This window comes from Tinamus guttatus, unplaced genomic scaffold (genome assembly GCF_059628265.1).
Source record: "Tinamus guttatus ecotype Peru unplaced genomic scaffold, ASM5962826v1 Tinamus_guttatus_pri_ptg000050l, whole genome shotgun sequence".
NCBI classification, from domain to species: Eukaryota; Metazoa; Chordata; class Aves; order Tinamiformes; family Tinamidae; genus Tinamus; species Tinamus guttatus.
In genome coordinates, this window is record NW_028288584.1 from 531,114 (window position 1) to 553,226 (window position 22,113).

The 22,113-nt window shown below is 46.9% G+C and overlaps 1 protein-coding gene across 1 annotated transcript in view; it reads right to left on the reverse strand.

The window, feature by feature from the left end:
- The window catches only part of KANK1 (KN motif and ankyrin repeat domains 1), a 101,196-nt gene extending 82,496 nt beyond the window's left edge, over positions 1 to 18,700 (reverse strand). Inside the window, exon 1 of the mRNA XM_088539849.1 lies at positions 18,664 to 18,700. The gene's annotated coding sequence lies outside the window, so the exon portion shown is untranslated. The remainder of the gene's footprint in view (positions 1 to 18,663) is intronic.
- Between the last annotated feature and the right edge of the window lie 3,413 nt (positions 18,701 to 22,113).

A 22,113-nucleotide genomic window follows, 5' to 3' on the forward strand; every position in this document is an offset into this window, starting at 1 on the left:
GCCAATGTACTTGAGATTTTGGTGGTTGGGGACAAAAAAATGGAGGGAGGAGCAGATGTCAAGTGATGCATTAGCATAAAGAATTACCGCTGAGTGGTTCTAGCAGAAAACTAGGAAGACCTTCAGGTCCAGATCACCTTCAACCTTTCTCAGTAGGCCACGTATATGTGGCATTACTTGTTCACATTAACACATCATTGAGCACCTCTGACAAGCAAACAAAACACAGGATGAATAGCACTCGCTTCCTTAAAGAGGGAAAGGATTAGGGAAGAGCAAGGGCCACTCTTTTGTCTTACAGTTAACAGGACTGGGAAGGTGGGGTAATGAAAGTGTGGGAGGGCACAAAAGACTATCTCCTCTGCCCCATTCCTGTTATATGGCCTCTCACTCACCATGGGGACACATGCAATGGCAAACAGGCTCCTGCTCCTTAAGCCACTTGCTTGAAGCCTCTGGTCTCCAGCTACATCTGGGAAATTTGGAGGAGGAAGGGGAAGCAGTCTGACAGCTTATAAAAGGTGAACACTTCATTAAGCTCCTAACCTACAAAATTAAGTTGATGATGTAGAGCTGCTTGCCATTATATTTAGAGACGGCAGTTCAGAAACACTAATAATGTGATGTGCCCTAAAAATAGTTTATGGATTTCAACTGACATGATGAGCCATCATAAAAATCTCTATCCCTCTTCTCTGAGCTGTCTGTCAGGAAAAGAAAGCACCCCCCAGCTGTGAAACATTGCACCCTTCATGGATTAGTGCAGCTCAAGCTGCACAACAGAGGTTGCTTATGCCGTTAGTCTGATTTGGAAATTTGTATCTCAGAGAATCCACATTTCTTCAGAGATAAGACTCCATATCCAAGTCTGGACACTTAAACTCATCCTTTCTTCAGGGCAGGCAACTCCCTACAGCTTCAAGTTGTCAAGGAAAAGGGAATGGATTCGCATCTTCCCTTGGCATAGATTTGCAGGCAAACCTTGGACCACACCATGCAGTCTCTACAGCTTGGGCTTTCTGCAACCACGGTGCGTAGGTTTTTGTTTTATTTTGGGGGGACGTTTTTCAAATGGATTTCATCACCACCTCACTGGCAAGATTCCACTTCACATTTTCCTGTGGGATGGCTTTTCGGAAGGGCTATAGTAGACTGACCTCCATACTGCAGAGCTGCTCAGGAATGCCCCTCACAGCCCACCACAAACACCTCATCGGTCACAGCTGTGAGAAACATCCAATATTGAAACAAGCTGAGCCTCTAGCACACTTCCAGCCTGAAGCTACAAAGGCACAAAGAATTAATGAACTCCAAGCTGCGCTCTGGTATCCTGGTATCGTATGTCATGCTCCTTGCTGCAGCAGTCTAAGATGAGGGGCACCTTCAAAGGTGTGAGCATGGTCAGGTATCACTGATGGCCAGTGCAATGTAAATGCTGTTTCTCTTGCCCACCCGCAAAGGTCAGCTGTCTCATCAGACATTCAGAATCAATGACTTGACCACAAGAAAAGTTAAGAAAATTCAACTAATGTAGATTTTACCTCCTCAGATGCAAACTTATCCAGACTAACCACTGCATCTACCTATACCTTCAAGAGGACCGTGCAGTAGACAAGGAATGTCAGTTCTTTCTAAGGGTGGTAGACAAATAACCAGTGTCTCTAAGGGAAAGGGAGGACTGCAAACACCATGCCTCGAAAAAGAGGAGAGGTTTTTCTCTCCAGACATCTAGCTCTTCTGAAAGCTGCTTATCACAGGTTTCATTTCAAGGCTGCCCATCCTAACTGATATTTTAACCTCCAGTCCTTGCATGAGCCAAAGAGCAAGGGGAATATGAACTGGCCGGCCAACACGTCCTAGTCAGCTGAAAACATTCTCATCACAGCTAGTGTATTTGGCCACAGCTGATGAGGCTTTCCTGGAAGAAAAGGCATGCACAAGCAGCAATGCACCTATCCTTTTCACAAAAAAAAAATATTTTGGGACACAGTCAGTACAACAACAGTCCTATATCCTGCATTTTCAGGCTCCATCACATGAACTTTAAGGCTGCGGTAACCTAACAGTTAACTTCATCTACCAACAAACTAGAATAGGGGAAAATGATGGAAACTGTGTGATCTTCAGCATATATTTCCCCTGAACAGGCAAAGGAATAATACAAAATGGCAAAAATCCTCTCTGCGAGCTCTGTGCTAAAACACAGAGCCGGTCACAGAGCAAGGCAAACCAAAGCAGCCTGAAAAGCGTGAAAACTTGCCGCTTTTCACTTCATTTGTGAGCAGAGGCCGCAGAAGGCGGGGGAGGGAGAGGACGGGGTGGAAAAGCACAGGGAAGGCAGTGCAAAGCTTTGCAACGCTGCTTTACTGTGCTGCTGTGCTGGCGGCTACTCGGGGTCATCACGGAGGGAAAAGAATAAAAATTGAAAAATTGCTGACATTGTCATGCTGCAGCCTCTGACCAAGACTTGGATTTGCACGGGAGTCCCCAGATTGTCATGGCAGTTTGTATGTAATTGCTCCCACAGAAAGAGAGACTTTTGAATAAATTTCACACACACACATGCATTCATACAACGCTTCCAAGGCATTAAATATTGCCATTCAGTAACAAATCACTGCCTCAAGCCACAGGTACTACCCCATTTAGATATACTTTAAAAAGTTTGTTACCTCGTAATACTGGAACCTACTCATCAATACAAAACTGATCAGATGTCACTAGTGCACACACACACACACACACACACAATAAAACAGACTAAACTTACAAGTCTGGGAGCCCACCGTTTCTCTAGCGCTCAGTACATCATTTAACTGCAGTGCCTGAAACAGTAACTTGACCTCTCTGGGAAGGTGGGCGGTATTATACAAGCTGAAACATTAGAAACATGCATAATTACGCTGCGTATTTGCCACACATTCTTTCATCCGTGAACGAGTACGAGTGGAAAAGTCACATTGACACTCCGGGCTTAGATTATGTCCAAACCATCAATTAAGAAGATTTTCCAGAGGCCTCGTGAGAATTAAATTTGGGGGGGCAGGAGAGCTTTTCCTTGTGCGCGTATTAGAAATGCACAAAGGCAGCGCTGCCGGCTCGGAGCCGACGCTGCAGCGGGCTGGACGGGGGATTCCCAGCTTTCTTGTCCACCTGCACCGCCGGGAGGAGGAGCAGGGTGGGCAAAGGAAGAGGAGATGCCGTGGTGGCCCCATCTGCACCAGCAACATGAGCTGTCACAGTGATCACACGGGAAGGAAGCAAACAACAGAAAGTGCCCTCAATGTTTTTTTTTTTTTCACGTGTGCCTCAGATATGAAAATTGGCCAGTGTCAGTTCTTAATAAAACACTTGCAGAATTTGCTGGGAATGTTATTTGTTTCAACCCTGCTTTTGGAAATAGTGGTTTATTCGGAAGTCAAACATGGCACGTGTTTTATAAGTGCTCCTTAAAAACATGGGTCATTTTATTCTGAAAATCCTCACCACGTTACACATAGTCTAAAACCTGCCAAAAAGTGACAGAATAACTCTCCTAGGCCTTACCTAGAGTCTCTCTTTAAAATATCTCTCAGCTGCAAGATCAAAGTGCCTTAAAGTCAAACAAAAGTAGTTTGTGGTTGAAAAAGAAGAAATGAAAGGTAATCTCCAGCACAGAAACAACTACAGAGCAAGGAACTGAATCTATATTAAATTCTGTCTGGGGCCATCTAATTGCCACTACGTGAGGGCAGGCCTCTTTGCAGGGTTTTTGGCATTTTTGTTCTGCAAGTAAATGTCAGAGAAGGGATAAGTCAATACTACAGGATTTAAGATTTTCAAATTGAAATGTGGTTTGATAACAATCTTCCTCCAGTCATTCTGCTCGGAAAGAGCAGACAGAGCCCCAAGAGCCAATTTGGGCTCGTCAATTAAGCTCCTTCCCTGGCTTTGTTCAGAGGGCCTAGAAAAATAACAGCTTATCCAGGGACAGACCTGGGGGCCTTTCACAAATATTTCGTATTCCAGTGCAAGCTTAGGCACATTACATAAACATCTGGAGCACCCACTAAAAATGTGAGCGCCTCCCCCTCAGCCCCGCAGTGTGTTCACGACACTGTTTCATAAACTCCCTGACAGAAAGAAAGCAATACTAGAGAGGGCTTCCATCCAAAAACAACAACAACAACAAAAAAAGTGTTGTAATCTATAGCCTGTTTGCACACCAGAATTGGGGGTGCGGGAGGGAGCATTCAGGTGCATAAACAACTTTTTCCATTCTTTATCAGTGCTTAACTTTTGAGGGGAATAAAGTGCCTTGTATAATTAATAATTAATAATTCCAGATGGGCTGGACACTGGGCTGCTTTGGATGGAGAATCGCTCGATTCATCCGAGCTCTAAGCAAGGCGACCACATCGATCCACCCCGGTGTCCTCTGCCAGCACAGAGAAAAGCACCGAGATTGCAGGAAACGAGCCCAAAACAAGAGCTCGGAGCCGTGAGGAGCCCCCGCTCTGAGAGGCCCTGGAGCCTCCAGCCACGCAGAGCAGCAAGGGATGAGCTGCAATTCACACTTTACTCCAGGGAATAATAATCACTCCGTGTAAGAATCCACACACACGTTTAATAATAATAATAACAATAATAAATACACCACAATGCATATATTAAACATGAAAGAAAGCATCTTCAAGGGCTGAATGCTCCGAGATCACATTTCAAAGCAAGACAATATTGTTCTGATAATCTTCCGGGAACACCAGCAGGGATATTCTGCTGCAGGGCGATTAGCACAGGAATTTGGGTCTCACCACTCTGACCTTCCACAGAAACCTCGAGGGTTTCCAGCCCCCGTGTGCTCTGCTCCTGTGCAAATAGGGCTGCAGCACCAGCGCAGACCCCTGCAAGGGTAGGGACAGCACTGCGGCAGTGGAAGGCCTCATACATTCCCCAAAAATCCTTTACAAAGCTGTGAAGGAGAAGTTGCTCTTCTGAGGGAGGCTACAGGAATTCCACCCTTGCTATGCAGTAGGAAAGATATATAAATATATATATAAATAAATATATATAAATGATATAATGCCACTTCCTATTCCCAAATACCTGCACCCTGTGGAAATGGCAGCGAGGGCTTTCTTGGAACGGTGGGGAATGAAAAGCGTCAAGCCAAAAGGGAGGATATTTCTTGCTCTGACAGAGTGAAGTGCTCTCAGCAGAGAGGGAGTTTATTTATTTGGTTTATTCAGCCTCAGCACAATCCTCAGTGAGGTTGGATGTGCACAAACTAGCTGGGAATCCAGCAGAAGCAACACTAATTCCTGCCATTCCTGCCCAGAATGACGTCTCTCCTGCCCCGTGTCCCTGGGTGAGAGATGAATTTGGGCTACTTTAGGGTAAGAGAAGTGCTCAGCAAGGGAGCACTCCGCAGGTGAAGATGCTGCTGTGACTTCCCTCATCTGCCCAGGCACAGGGATCCAAGAAATGAAATTACACCACGGACCATGTCTGGTGGAAATAGCCTCAGGGTGGCCAACTTCAAACCGTGAAAAAAGATTCCCAGATTTTTTTTTTCTAGTCATTCTTAACCCTCTGCAACTTGAGAAGAGTGAAAGAGGACACCAGCTAGCAAGAACGTTGCTAATTAATGGCCCCAACTTTCCTCCTCACCCCAGCACTGCAGAGTTGCTGGGGTAAGGACACACAAGCTGACAGCATGAGAAAAAAAGGGGCCCGATTCCTTCTGAAAAATGTCAAAGCAGAAAATCATCTCACGAGATCATTTTCCCTTTCAGCAGCAGGAGTAAGGAAAGGAAAGCAGCCCTATTCTCAGCTATGTTTTTTAAGGCTGGTTAGTTTTCTGAGCACCGACTTCTGTCGCACGGCGATTCCGATCGGGTGTCAGCAAGCCGAGGCACACAGGGATCATTTTACACGAGGAAGAGTCCCCATTTCACCTCTTGGATGAAGATCACCTCCTGGGTGAATAAGTTTCCCTGACATAAACCTGAAAATAAAAGCCACTTCCCCCAATCCCTTCCTGATTCACTTTTGTGATGCCACTCATTCTGACCAGAAGAAAGCATGGAGCTGTTTAACTGGACTGGCTTGGGCATTTTTGAGGCATGGCAAGCCATCTCCCTTTTTCAGCTGTGCTTTCTAGCTCAATTTCTCACTCCTGTCCCTGTCCTGAAACTGCTTTTCTTTCCACCTGCCATATTCAGCTTCATTCCCCGTTGCAAAAAAAAAAAAAAAAAAAAACTTTCTGGCATTACTGCAGAACACAAATTTCACTGAAATACGAGAAGCAATAATGTTTCATTCAGTGCGGGTCTGCAGACACCTGCAGCTCAGTCTCAGGTGCACATCTTGGAGCCAGCAGCAAAAAGAATGGGAATGTCACAGAGCAGGCACTTTTTTCCCGCCCCCTTAAACATATCAGGTACTGCTCCAGGCAAACGATGGGAATATTGCCTTTTTAAGCAGAAATCCTCCCCCCGTGAGATACCCTGTGGCAGGTTACGCAGTTCAGATAGGCTGGTCGGCCTCCAGTTTGGGTATATGAGCTGGAAAACGAGGGGCCCCTAAGATGCAGGGAGGCAGGACGAGGAGCCCGAGCGGCCAACGTGGCCAAGCAGGAATTACTGAGCATTTCATGACAACATTATCAGATGTGAGGAACAGGGCAGGGAATGAAGTGTGCATAGGCAAAGTCCCCTCTTCCCTGCTACACCCTGCCCTTCCTTCTCAAAAGCAATAAAGTCATGGGCCTTCTTTAAGTGAGGGCGAATCCTTCCACAGCAAACACCCTTGCACGCTCCTTCCTCCTACATCCCTGTGCACATCGCTCCCTTGGCATCACACCACAGGATGACTCAGTTCGTTACTGATTAACTGGGAGGCTTTTCCATGTGCCTCTGCCCAGGCATCCCCACATCGCTTCTGGTTTCTTCTGACTTTACCCTGGGGAGCACTGACAAAGAACTAACCCCCAAAATCAGGGAGTTTGCCCAATATCAGCAGTTCTATTCCCCCTTTCTTGAGGGCTGCAAGGACGTGGATACCTGCTTGCAAAGGCCTCTTGCAACACAAGCCTTTCACACCTTGCAAAAGGGAAGCCCTTCGCATCCCCTGGGGCTTTTCAAGCAGGGACACAGGATTCCACCCCAGACCTCAGTACACAGTCAGACTCCCTGGGTTTTCAGGGCTGTATGCAAAGATGCTCTAAAAGACACCTTCCTTCCACACCGTATGCGGCTCCTACCTCTCCTAGTCTTACCTCCAAATGCCAATGGTGCATCAAAGCTGCAGCATGAGAACAGCCATGCCAACACCACTACAATTTGAGCAAAAGGCAGGGTGCACGAAGCACTGGCAGTCCTTGTAAATACCAGATAATATTTACATTTGCATCAAACATACAGTTTGGATAATTAAAAAAAGTTAATTCCCCCTATCCATGCTCTGATCCTCTGATAAATCACTTCCTGCTACAAGCTGGGGCGGCACAGAGGACTTTGGACACCTACCAGCTGTCACAGCGTCAGCACCGAGTCCTCCCAGCCACGGAGCGGGGAAGAGCGGATGCAGAAACCAAGGCTGAGCACCAGCTGAGGCACTCGTACACATACATGATTTTTATTATCATTTTCTTTAATAATTCGGCTCTTGGTAGCACGCTGCTTTCAAAATCCTCCCTGAGCTGCTCTCCCAGTATTGACATATTCACGTCTTCCCATGTTTCCACTTGGTAATTCAAAAGAAATGATGCTTGAGGGGAAGTGCATTAGAAGCATAACTTGCTACACAGTTCTGGCATGATTAACTCTTAATTGGAGGAAAAAAAAAAACACATTATTAATTCAAGGTGTTGAGAGAAGCGATCCACACAGATAGTTTCTTCCTCATTCCAACTGATATATTTTGTTACTCAACTTTGAGAAATTTATTCTACGATATTGCTTTTAAATAGAACCAACCATAATACACCAGTGAAAAATAAATGACATGCTGCTCTGAGATCCCTTGATTTTTAGGAAAAAAATTTTGGCCAAACAATCTGCATAAAGCTAAGCTCTGGGAATCTGTACTGGTTACAGACTTGTTACTGTTCATTATTTCTCACTAAAACAGCTCTGGTAGCCAGTTGACTCTCAGATAAGCCACCAGACCTGCCAAACAAAGCCCAACTGGATCAGTGTTGTCAGACTTAGCAGCCAAGAGAATCCACTTGATGAAACTCCCATCTGGAGTTTTGATCTAATTAACACTAGTTCCAGATTAAAGTTATTCCTCTATTGTGATGCAAATAATGTACAACCCGCAGACACAGAGAGGTCATTAAACTAGAATTAGGAGGCATAAGTACAAAAGCAGCTCAGAGAGATGTAGGAGATGACCTCAGCAAACGTAACCTCAGCATCGTGGGTGATGCATAGAAAAAAACAGAGCATGCAGCATGGATGGCTATATATCACATCCTGCAAGCAGCCCTGCAACAACCCCCTCTCAATTAGCAGTTCAGCAATGGAGGGAAACCAGACGAACAGCACAAAAGCCATCTGCAAACCTGGCCAGGACCAGTCCATTCACAGCCAAGAAAATAGAGAAGTCCCTGCAGAAAGCAGGAGTCCCTGCACGGGGAGATTGCAAACAGGGCAAGTTCCCAACCCACACAATGCATCTGCAAACAACTAAGATTGGACTGAGCTGATAAAGGCACCTGTAACTTATCAGAGCTTTGGCACATCGTGATCTCTAGCCACTACATGCTTCTCCTCTGTTCCTAGGAGGACAACAAAACTGCAAGTTTTTAAACACACAGACAAGATAAAACTCAGGCAGTCTCCAGTACATCCTGCCAGGAAAAGTTTCTCCTTTGCAATCTGTCATTAAGCAGTATGTATATATTTTCATATATACACATATGTTTTCCTTCCATCACTGGGGACTGAACTTGGCACAAAGATTGTCCAGGATTTTTTTTTTTTAATATCCAACACAGAACATCTTGATGAATGGCAGCATCCTATAAAGTTGCAGGAGTTCCCCATTGCTGCTGTGTTACAGTAAGAAGCTGCAATGACTTTTTTTTCTTTTAATAAGCTGAATTAGGAAAGAAAGGAACTGCACAGGAAGTTCATCACTTCTCCTGCTGGAACAGCCACCTGAGACAGGGTCCAAAATTAGGAGAAATCTAACGACAAGCTGGAAATGCAAAGTGAAGAGCGGAGCGTCAAGGCAAATGTTTTTACTTGTGTTAGATTAGAGGGAGAAATCCCAATGCACTTTTTTTTTTTTTTTCTCCCTCAACCCGCTTTTCTGTATGGTTTTAGGGCCCTGGAATGGGGCAGTGAGTATCCAGGGCACAGAGGAAGCGGAGAAGCAGGCACAGCGTGGCAGGGAGCAAGCAGAGCACGCGCTCGATAGCGGAGTTACAGGGCACGAAAGGAGCCCGTGCAGCGGAGACGCGGGAACAGCAAAAGCAGGAGAACAGCCAAGACACGGGAGGTTTCGGAGGCGCCTGGGAAACCGGTCAAGGTCACGGGGTAAAAACTGCCAGGAGCTGCGACACATTCCTTAGGCTGCACTAAAACTAGTTGTGCCGAACACCCAATCCGTCCCGAGCTCCGTCCACTGGTACCGGTCGGAAGCACCACCGGACCAGGACGGATGAGCGTGGACGGGGCGATGAGCTCGTCCATGGATGGGACAGCCCAGCGCCAATTCCCTCGACACACACATGGAGCACAGTGCAATATTCACTGCAAAGTCTATGAATTCTCCACAATCAGCAAGAAGTTTGTTTCACTTTTCCTCAGGACGCTGCGCAGAAGACGACAGGTCAACGGGCCAGGAGGACATGTGGGCTGGTGCCCCTCATGGGTGCCAGGTCAAACTGGGATGGAAGGAAATATCACCCGTTAACCTTCATGGCAAGCCACCCCTGCTGCTTTAATTATTTTAATGATTTTACCCAGGGAAAAAAAAAAAGAAAAAAAAAAGGAAGTTTTCCACTTTTAACTCCAATATTTTCCTTTGCATGCTTAGTCAGACAAAGAAAAAAGCCTCAGAAAGTGAGCATTAATATTAGTTTTGCAACGGCATAGAAACACAGATCTGGGTGCAACACAGAGCATCATCTTCCACCACCTACTCTGGCTCCTTCTCAAAGGCCTCTGTTATTCTGGGTTTTAAAATAAAGGTTAAAAGATTATTTCAAAGAGCAGAGAATAAACACCTGGTGCTCACTGCTTCTGATGTATGAAGCAGACATGAAGGTCATGTTTTCAAGAAGCTCCCACACTCGTGCACCTGCCTGTAGGAGCGTATGGTGTCACAGCACCTTTGTGGCTTCGCAGTTTAGGGTTGCAATCAATGCAATTAGATGCTCTGCCAGTTCAGCTCAAAGTCAGTTTGACTAAATTTCAAGGTTTGTTGTGCAAAAGAAAACAGCAAGTGCCAGCACTGTATTAGTCTCCTGCTTATACTTAATTTTAATTATTTTTGTTGTTGTTACTCTGCTATTTTTGCCATCTTTGATGGCGAGTGCAACTGAGTGTTACTCAAAGTGCCTTGAAAAGCAGGTGACTTTTTTGCTCAAAGAATCACTGAGGGAGTTTTATTAAGGGGCAGGGAACTTCAACCCAGGGTTTATGAAGACTGGATTTATAGATAGAAAGATCTTAAGTACCTGCCTACTTAAACGCTTTCCTTCACAGTGCCAAAAATCAGTAGCACAGGCCAGGCAAGGGCTCCTTTTGGTAGGAGACTCTCAGCACCAGCAAGTAAGGCCGTAACTTGCCTTGTAATAATACAATATTAAACAATCCAGTTAACAGTTGATTTTAAATCCACCACTAACAAAGCAACTTGTTAATCATCACAGTTTTTTTTTTATTCAGATAGTTGCAGGGATCTTATTTCCTGCATTTGCTAAAGGCATCCCTGGTCCACTTTTATGATGCAAATCAGGAAGCTGCCTGGAGAAAAGGGGAGGGCTGGGGTGAAAAGCTCTTTTAATTGAAATTACAATGAGACTTTCTCCCCCCTCGAAGCACCCGTGGAGGCTCCAGCACCATTCTGGGGAGTCCTCTATTCCTCACATGCACCCCCGTCCCCCCCTAGGAGCTTTGGGCAGCACTTGTGTCACTTCGTGGACCCCCCAAAAAGCCAGGAAGCACCCAGGACTAGCAGCAATTGCACCAAATGGCTCGTGGAACTGGCAGGGGTAATTCACTGCATCTCTGTGAGGATGTAGCTATAGGGAAAACAGAGGGAAAAAAAAAAAGAGAGAGAGAAAAAATAAAACTCACAGTATGAAGTCGTAACAGCCTCCAAAACAAAACACGGGCGCAAATCCCGCACCGGGAATGGCTCAGGAATGCGAGCTATGTGGGCGGGGGGGTGCCGGATAGCCGGGGGGGACAGCGGCAGGCGGGATGCAGGGGCAGCCTGTGCCTCCCTCCAGCTGCACATGCTTGCACATATGCACACGTGTGCACACACACAGCAACGCGAGCAACGGGAGCTAGGGATGCAGTAGGGATCGGGGCACGAAGGGAGATGCACCCGGACGTGGCCAGGCTCAGCTGCTGGCTGAACCCGGCCTGCAGCTGCAAACTCCCCAACTTGCCCTTCTTGTCCCTGGTTTGTGGCTGCAGACCCCCAAACTGCCCATCTTGTCCCACTCACCTTTCATTTGGGGATGCAAAACTTCATGTGCAAGTCCCCTTTTCGAACTAGTTGCTGACATTAAAAACATACCAGCATTAAGGCTAAAAAACAGGCCAGTCAGGCACTTAACCCTTGCTGAGCCAGCGGGCTGAGCATCAGCCCTGCAGCCTCTGCGCCAGGCAATGCAAGTGCCAGACACAAAACAGACCCGATGTTCCCAAGTTTACATCTGCCAAGAATATAGCTCCTTATAATAGCATGAAGAATGTACCCAGGCACCTGCTATTTTTAATATTCTGGAAGAGCTTTTTTTTTTTCCCCCCCACCATGACATTTTCTGGATCCAAAGGTGCTGACCCCAAAATAACTAAATAAGCACTCAGCAAGCTCTGGGCAGAAGGGGATCCCACCCATGCTGTGGGGTAGAGTGGCACCGTCCCCCCCTGCCCCACGGCATCTCCTCGGGCGCCTCCTCCGCGCTCGTGACCATCACCACGTGTGCAGGGACACAAAGGAGGGCTTGTTCTTCCCGCACTTCCCCGGCCAGGAAAGCTCCCGGTGGCGCTTGAGCCGATGCGACCAACATCACCCAAAAGCGCGACGGGGTCACAAGGACCAGCGGCGACGGGGAACGTGTGGCACGGAGGAGGGCAGGGAAAGAGCAGGTCAAGCGCCAGGCGGGAGCGGGATGCAAGGAGAAGGCTCCAGCTTCATCCATCATCATCTTCAGCACCTGCCGGTTTCGGGGGAAATCGGCCCAAATGGAACCCGGTTAAACTGCGTGTGCACAGAAGGCAGCCACAGCAATCCCTGAAGCCACAGCTGGCATCTTTCCAAGGAAAAGAGAGAGCTTGCCGTAAGTCCTGCAAGTTAAAAGTTTAGAAAAGAGTTCATGCCACATAACCAAAAGGAATGGAATTAAAAAAAAAAAAAAAGAAAAAGAAAAAAAACTTTTTCTTGTGTTGCTTTCTGCCAGTCTTGCAATTAGCCTGGGATAAAGACTGCTGCTTTAAAAGCAAAAGTTGTTTACTGAGAAAAAAAAAAGTGAAGTGAGATTTATAAAAATACCATAGGTAGCTTAATTCTAATCTCACTCATGTATATTCACACCAAATACCTGAAAAGAGCCTGATCACCTTTAATGCCTTTAATTAAGAAAGAACCAACCACCCTTCTCAAAACACCAACATTTTACAATGTCAACAAACTTTTACAGACTTTTACTGTTTAAAAACATCCATGAGCTTAAACTTCAAGCAGCTAAGATACATATCAAAATGGAAATTAAAAAAATGGAGCATACAATCAGGATTTACAGCAATCTTAAAGCATACACTGCTGTAACGCACCACTCGTCGCTGAGTGGTTTCAAAGCCAAGCGAGGACTGTTCTTCACTCTGCTTTCCCACAGAAAGCCCGGTTTTGGTCACCAAAACGGTCCCTATGATAAAAGTGCTACATCAGGTGGGAGGAAAGCTGCAGAGCACAGGGAAGAAAGCCAAAGAAGGGATATGAAAAGCGCAGCAGCTATAGAAATCCTACATGGATATATCTATGTAGTCCCACCTTGACATAGCTGCACAAAACTCAGCATCCACATGCAGTTTTAGTAACTATTCTCCACTTTTTGGGGACTTCGAGAGCCACGCTGTGCCCATCCTTCGCTCCTGCTCTCCCAGGCACTTATCCAGCACAGAAATAATAATTAAAAAAAATATCTAAGCCCAGGCTGCTAAATAACTTCTGCTTCCTGTCCCCATTCGCCCCAGGAGCCCAATTACACAGTTAACTCATGTTAATGGAGCCCGAGGAACACGCGCACATACTTACTACATGACAAGTCTCAGGGAATGAATGCCTGGGTTAATTTCAGCCCAATTTAGTAGCCGGAACGTGAGCAAGGGGCACCAGAGTTAGGTAACTCCAGGATACCTAACAGCTCAGTCCATCCATGGGTAACTGGGATCAAAATACAGTTCCCAAAACCTTTCCAAAAGGTTAGGTTGAATCAAACACCTCCTCGCAGCAGGTCTTCTGCTGTGCCTACTGAAACACATCCATTGGCGAACACAGGATGCCCTGGCACAGCCCTGCCTGTGCCACGATTGCTCAGGACGCGAACAGTATCTTAATTCATCCATCTGACATTACAGGGATACTAAGGAGAAGGGGCTGAGACAGGGCAGAACTTGTCTACCACAGCCTCTGGGCTAATAATAAAGCATTGGTGAGAGGGAAAAAGAAAATACAGGCTTAAATTGCCTTTGCCAAGCTGCAAAAAGAGAAAAAGAGCCATCAGCTCCCTCAGTTCAGTTCCTTTTCTGTTACAATCTTGGAAACTAGAGACACAAATTTCACAGTATCGTTCCATTTAATAATTGTGCACAGGTCATGTCCCTGTGCTTTTGTCCGATAAAATAGCCTTTGTCACTTTTGTACTCCAGCTCAAAAACACTCCAAAGCCAAAAATAGAGAGAAAAGCTCTCTAATTTGAATCCCAATATTCTTTTTTTTCCCCCTTCCAGTCAGATTGCACTTTTGGCAAAATACATCTGGAGAAACACCAAGAGCCACGTGAGACACCCATGTGTCTTTCTTCCTCCATCCAGATCAGATTGGCTTGGAGTGACTTCTAGAGCTCCTTTGTATTACGCCAGGACAAGGATGAAAGGAGCAGCATTTTCAGAAAGTTTACTATTGTCTGCTTGTCTGCAGCCTTTTTTTCCATTTTTTTCTCTCTCTCTCTCTCTCTCTCTCTCTCTCTCTCTGACAGAGCTGTTTTCTGAAGCAAAGCCCCATCCTTTTCTCATTTAACAGGTCACAGAGTAAATGAAAAACTTTGACAGAAATCCTAAACATACACAGCCATGTTTATGCACCTAAACAAACACAGTGATTCACTCCAGGGGAGGCTCACAACAGTTTAACAGGGAGAACAGCTGCTGCTTCTTTCTTTTATTAAAAAACAAAGTGTGTATGTGAGAGACGGGAGAAGGAGAATGAACGAGGGGGAAAAAAAATCAGAATAAACCAGAGGAAATTATCTTCAACAAATATCTTCTAACTTTGACATGAACAAGCTGTAGGTTGGAGGCACGGACAAGTATGAAGCTCAAGACCAAAGGAGTTTTTCAAATCCCGCTCATGGATTAAGATGCTTTCCACCATCATTTCCAAAGATGCTCATTCACTGACCAATTTCTGAAGCAAGTCATGTTGGTTTCTAAACATTTATGGTCCCGAGGGAGAATCCTAGCGCGATCATTAAATGCCTGTTAGTTTTTGACACAAATCAGTTATGTCACCAAAAGGCCTCCCATCTTCCTTGCACTGCACGTGTGCTGTTGTGCACACACTGAGGAATTGCACAAAAAATAGCAAAGGGTGCATAAAAGGTAAATCAGTGCTTCTTTCTCCTTATCTCCGGGATGAGCGGCAATCAAACCTTGGAAGCAGGAAGAGGGAATGGATAAAAAACATTTGACTAATCCCACTCCAGGTGTCACGTGCGCCCATACACACATATTACAGATCACATTATCACTGTGCAGTGGTCGTGATGCCTGCAGGCTTTGGGAGGCTGGAAGAAGGATTGGACGCTTACATGGATATCTGGAGCTGCACATACTAATTGAAGGGCTTAAAAAAATATACTAATTCTAAAGACTTAATGCTTAAAAAAAAATAAGAACCCAATGTCTGCTAATTAGAGACAGATACAAGACATAAGGTAAAGGACAGATTAGCTCTCCTTAGCCTTAAGTGAATACTGTGCACTTCTCAAAGCCTCTGGTACCAGCCTTTGCCAGGGAGGCTCTGGACTGCACCTAATCTTCAGTATGCAGCAAATTTGCTCCAAGTGGGGTGAAGCTTCCCGCTAGTTACTGGGCTTAACCCTGGGTAAAAGCCTGGGTCTGTGGCAGATCAGAGGGGAGACCAGGCGTCCTTGCAGCCTCTGCAACACTGGCAAAGTTGGGGGCATTTTCAGTGCTCCAGCCACTCATTTCCACAGCACTTAAAAGGTTGTCATCACCATGAACACGAGCATCATGGACAACACAACCTCAATGCCAAAGAAGGGACTGTCAGTGCATACATCCTTATGCTATTTGGACAGGATTTTTTTTTCTCCCCCTCGTGAATAACACCACAAATATGCCCCAAAGCAATACTCAAAACAATATTCAAGCTTAACTACCAGTCTCAAAACTGCTATCACGATTCCACACCCAGCTTCCCGAAAGGACCAGAACGGCTGGGCAGTGCTCAGAGCTACAGGCGAGCTGGAAGTTTGCAGTATAATTCACACCACAACCACGCTAAGAGCAACCTGCATACAATACATAAACTGAAGTTTGAAAAAAAAAGAAAAAAAAGCAATGAACCTCACTGCCCTGACACGTTACTGCCATTTCCCTTCTGGCTGTGGCCTTCTGAACAGCTGGGATCAGCCATATGGTTTTGTTATTTCATCTCAGCGTGTAGCATCTACAACGTTAGCAAGAGATGACTATGGAGTGCCAAAGCTCGTACGTCCCAGTGGTTTCTCTCACTTCTCCATGGGACATTTAAATGCTTTTTTACAGCAGTGCCAATTATTTAATGACAAAAGATAGATACTACTAAGCTACCTAAAACAAATCATGTTCCATTAGAACCAATGGTTCCATTACCCCGTAAGTCTGATCATAAATCTGAATCACATAATAAATAACAGTTTATTTTAACTGTTACTTCGGTGATTGCATACAGTATATAAGACAATATCGTGATTTTTTTATATAACTTTAAATAACTCAAGCAAAAGTTTTTCAAGTAAATCCTATAAAAGTTGCGGCTGCAATTTCAAGCTACCTGCAAATGACATTTACTGCATCTTTACAAAGTTAGAAAGAGCCAAAGATTTTTTTCAAACCATTTGTTGTTTCTTCTTGTTGCAAAGCCACATAAAACTTTTTCTAGCCATTATGACATGGCGATCGGTTATTAAAGCCTGTCATTGGCTTACCACAACCCACAAATTCATACAAAACTCGTTTCTCTGCAAACACAGCACCCTCAAGTTTTCAAACCACTCATAGTTCTGTGTCTTCTTCCTTTTTGAAGGAAACAGGGGCAAATTTGAACAGATCAGCCAGTCTGTGCGCTGACACTCAAAACTCCTACCATGCTCCATTACTCAATTCCATTAACTAAATGACTAGGAAAATACCCTCCTCCTCCGTGACCTACCCCAGCAGTAGGTGCTGACATAAGAAAATTTGTAACTCCTCTCTGTTAACAACTTTGGTAGCCAAGAGCACAACCTGCCAGTTCCCGGCGGCTCCGCACGGTAACTCTGCATCGCTTGCAGGAGAGGCTCCTCGTTTTCATTTCACTTTCAACATCTATTATTTAGATGCACTGGGCACTGCAGAAACTGAGACGTCCAGCAGGACCAGGAGCCCGAGAAAACTGCGCAGGGGTAAAAAGGTAAACAGATACCGAGGAAAAACAGCTCTAACGCACTCATCTCATACAAAAGTCATTCGCGGCATGAAAAATACACCCGCTGCCAGTCCTGCCAGTGGAAACAGTGTTTAGAGGCTTGCTACAGTATTCAGGGCGCCACCTAAAAAAGAAAAGTCCCAAGCTCAGTTTTCGAGCTGAGGACCTGGTTTTAGTCCTTGTCCCACGGGCGCAATCCTAGAGAAACACCAAACCCCAAGGCAAAGCGGGTGCTCGTGAAGCTCCTTCTCTGCAGAAGTCACCACCGCGGCCCGCATTGGATGGCAGCACCATCCTGGACACTAGAGAACCATCTGCTTTGCCTACAGCTCAGGCGACGGAAACAGCGGGAAAAACGTTGCTGTGACACAGAATAAATGAAATAAAAGGAGCTAGAAATATCAGGACACCCAGTCCGACCAAAAAGTAAAGGTGCTCACACAAGTTCCCACACCAAGCCCCCAGGAAGCCCTAACACGGAAACTTCTTTTACTCAAAAAAGCAGAGGTTTGGGAGGAGCGTGGTGGCCAAATCCTGCACGTTTCCCACTGGGAATCCAGCTCTGAGAAACTGCCCTTTCACGGACTTGAAACTCCACCTCCATGGAAAGGTCTTTGTGTGTCCCAGGTGCCTGTTAAATTAGCTGAACCTTCCCAAAACTCAGGTAATACGAGACGGGTGAGAGGAGGCTCAGGGCTACCTTCCCAATGCGACTGCTCACCAGAGCCATTCGCCCTGCCAGAAGGTGTGAAATGGAAGGGTAGGGCAAACCTGATATTTTTAATTAGCAAATTGCCCTGGTCATCTTTCTCACCTAGCCAAGAATCAAAGCTGTCAACTAATCTACAGGCTGCCAAACAGGCTATGCTCTTAATTAAATGTCTGAGAGCTTCCACTTAATAAAAAAATATATATACATATATATATATATATAAAGCACATTACAGCAAGCTTTAAAAACTGTACCGAAAATTTAACCAAAAACTCTGTCTCCTGTAAGACCCAGGGCCGCAGAAGTCACAAGAAAGTCACTGTCCTTATTAAGACTTACAGATCCGAAGCCTTTTTTTTTTTTTTTTTTTTTTTTTTTTTAATGTAACTGTGTACACAGCCACAACCACAGGGAACAGACGGTTCTCAGACACTTCGGGATTATTTTAAGTACTCTTTCAGATCCACAAAAGAAGCGAAGAAATAAAGGCAATTCATAAGCTGAGACCCCGAAATAAGAGACAAAGACAGAAAGACATAAAGAGAAAGGAAATTAAAATAAAAGAAACAAAAAGAAATAAAGATAAAGCCGAGCCGTCCCCTCAGAGGAGGGCTGCTGGTTTATTTCGGGTAGGAAGGGGCAGCCCGCGCGACGCGACACGCGCCGCATCGCGCCGGGTGTCCCCGGCCCCGCGGCGGGCGGGAAGCCGCAAAGCGGCTCCGCTTTGGGGTGGAAAACCCGAAACCCGCGAGTCCCGCGCGCGGCGCGGCGCAGCGCAGCCCCCCCCCCCCGCCCCGCGCCGCGCTCACCTCGGTGCGCGCGCCCCGACGGGGCGGCCGGTCCCGGTTCGGCGCGGGGTCCCGGCTCGGCGCGGGGTCCCGGCTCGGCCCGGGGTCCCGGCTCGGCCCGGGGTCCCGGTTCGGCCCGGGGCCGCCGGCGGGGTCGCAGGGAGGCTCGGGGGGCGCCGCTGCCCCCGGCCCAGCCGCACTCGCCGCTCCGCGCCCGCCGGCGGCCCCGCACTGCGCCTGCGCCGCCCGGCACCGGCCCCGCGCCCGCCCCGCTCCGTCCCGCGCCGGCCGCGGCTCCGACCCGCCCCATCCCGGCTCCTTGGGCCTCCTCTGCCCCCAGCGCAACCCCCTGGTCCCCCTCCGTGCAGCCCCCCTGCCCACCCCAGTGCAACCCACCCTGCCCCCCAGCGCAACTCCCCCTACCTCCCCCATGCAACCTCTCCATCCCCAATGTAACCCCTGTACCCCTCCTAGTGCAACTCTGCCCCCAGTGCAACCCCTCTATCCCCCCAGCGCAACTGCCCCCTACCCCCAGTGTAACCCCTCTATCCCCCCAGTGCAACCCTCCTGCCCCTCCAGTGCAACTGCCCCCTACCCGCAGTGCGACCCTCCCGCCCCCACCAAGTTCAGCCCCCTGTCCCCCGTTGTAACCCCCCAATCCACCTCAGTGCAACTCCCCTGTCCCCCACTGCAACTGCCCTCCGCCCCCAGTGCAACCCCCTCATTCCCCGCAGTGCAGCCCCCCTGCTCCCCTGGCACAATCCCTCCCTTTCCCACCAAAGCACAATCCCTCCATCCACCCCGCATTGCAGCCCCCTGCCTCCTTCCTTAGTGCAAACCCCACCAAAGCCCTTCAACAATTCAACCCTCCTGTCTCCCCCCCAAAAAGTGCACATCCTTTATCCCCCCCCGAACACTGCACCCCCAGACAGTGCAAAACTTGCAGATGCCCCTAAATGCAGCAGGTCCCGTGGCTGAGGTGGAGCTCCCTGCACTGGAGGCTGCGGGCAGCAGATTTCACCCGTTTCCATCTCCACCACCCCATCAAGAGGACCCATCAGAGCCCAGAGCGCAGGTGAGGGACCCCCCAGAGCCCATCCCCCCTTGGGGCCTCGTGCAGAATTCGTATGAGTGACTATTGCAATAGTTGCAATGTATTTTTTCCTGGGAGACACTCTCCTTTGTCCTTTGCAATGTGCCCATGTCATTCCTTGGTGTAATTCTCCTACAACCTTGCGATTTCCCAGATGTTTTTCTGCGTGCACGATGTCAGAAGCTCGTGCATGCAGAACAGCGCAAGTTGTCTCAATGAACAGGTTCCAGAATATTGCAAGGGAGGTATTCAGGAAATTTGAAAATCTCACGATCTGCTTTTCCCAGTGGACCTCAATCAGCTAATGGCAGACAAAAAAAAAAAAAAAAAAAAAAAAAAAAAAAAGTAGGGTTTTCTTGTTCTATAAAGAGCTAATACATTTAGTGATATTTCCATCCAAATCATTTCCAGTATTTCTTTTCAAATCTCCAAAGCCATTAAAACATTTTGAAGATTGCATCGTGCCTTGCATTTTTGTAAGAAAAGCTGCTGTGGAGTTTTCACAGGCCAGAGGTTCTCAAGCCACTACAGTTTTTATTTTTTATTTTTTAAAAAGGAAGTATTAGATAATTTGATATTTTTTACATATTTCAATTCAATGATGCATGTTTTTAGAAATATTTTCACCCTGAATCTGTGATCAGATCCTACAGTTCTTTTAGACACTAATTTTTCCTGACTCTGCTGTTTCCATCCAGAGGCTGTTTTTTATGGCTGAGTTACCAACCTGAGAAAAAAAAAAGAGGGGGATTGATGAAAGAAACAACTGAGACAATGCTGAATACTACTTACTATTACTTATATTAACAAGAAAAAGGAAGAGGAAAGAGAGAGAGGAAAAGAGAAAGAGAGAGAGAGAGAGAGAGAGAGAAAGCATGAAAGAGAAAAAGAAAGAAAGAGAAAGAGAAAATGAAGTATACTTATAGCAGGAAAGAGCTCGTTAGCATTGGTTTATTCATCAAAATGGTTGGGTCAGGACCGTGTTGTACTAGAAACTGTGCAAACAGAGAATAAAAGCACTTCAGACTAGGGCAAGCAGATAGGGCTCCCTCTGCTCCTGCCGCCTAATCCTTCCTTTCAGGAGCTGCCAGATCCTGACAGTTTGCACAAGCGAAATTGAACACAGGCTGTTGTTGGGTCACCTGCGTGAGAGCAGCTGGGGAAGATGCTCAGCGCCGTCACGCAGGTGACGCTGCAGTTGCAAGCGCCAGGTCTCAGCTCACCCTCCTGCTCCTCGCGCTCTGTCTGGCGCTATGAAGAGCTTAGGAAATCTAACCAGGAGCTCTAAGGGGGATACGGGTAGAGGGGTTGAACACAGACCCCTCCACCGGGACCCGTTAAGGAGATGGGGACGGCTGTGCACGAGTGTCGCGGAGCAGGGATGACAGGGTGGTGGGGAGGGAGGGTGGACATGCCACCTGGGTTTGGGAGGGAGATAAAACTAATGCTTGAAGCGGGAAAACGCATTGCATTTTTTTTTTTTTCCATGGGCTGGATCCAGTCTTGGTTTGTGCATGAGTGCGCAGGAATGCCACTCCAGAAATCATTTACTAGATGAAAGGCGGCACTTGCCTTTCCCCTTAGCTTAAAGGAGCAGTGTCAAGACACAAAACCTCCCCGTGCTCAACCAAGATAGAGGGAAAGTCTCCTGACTTTTACATTGTAGATATCATCTACCCTTTACTGCTAAAATACTGGCAAAATACCTCTTAGAGCTTCCAGACCACCCTCCCTTTTTTTTTTTTTAGCTCGGAGCTGGCGGGAAAGGCTACTGAAGATTAAGTTGAATCAACAGCACTGTGCACTTGCATTAGCAAACGCGCTCTCTGCAGAAGGACCTGACGTCTGCTGCGAGCTGCCTTGCTTTACGGGCCACGTCAGGCCAGGAAACGTCTTGCAAACTCCATACCTGCAGGAGGAGGCAAGCGCAGCCACCACGCTGTGCCGCGGGAGCAAAACGAGGGAGAAAAAACTGCTCCAGCTTCTTGTTCCCTCAAAAAGCTCCCAGGGGTGGGCTCAGCTAGTGCCTGTGTGCCACTGGGAATGGCAGAATCAGGAAATTAATGAGCCTAATACTATTTTCCTTAATATATGGAAGGAATTTTTCCCTTCCCCAGTGAGTTCTCATCTCTTGTTTTCTCTTCACAACCCCCTGGGATGGAGTCTGATAGCCCTCCCAGGGCAGCCCTGTGTCCTGCGTATGAGGCAGCTGGTATTTTACTTGTTTTTTTGTATACTACATCACTCTCACCACTAACGTGGGAGGAGTTCAACAGAACTTGTCTCATGTACCCATATATGCTGGATCCTGGACAGAGCATTACAGTCTAAAATTTTCCCATTGAAGTGCTTTCTTCATCAGACTCTTGGACTTCTTT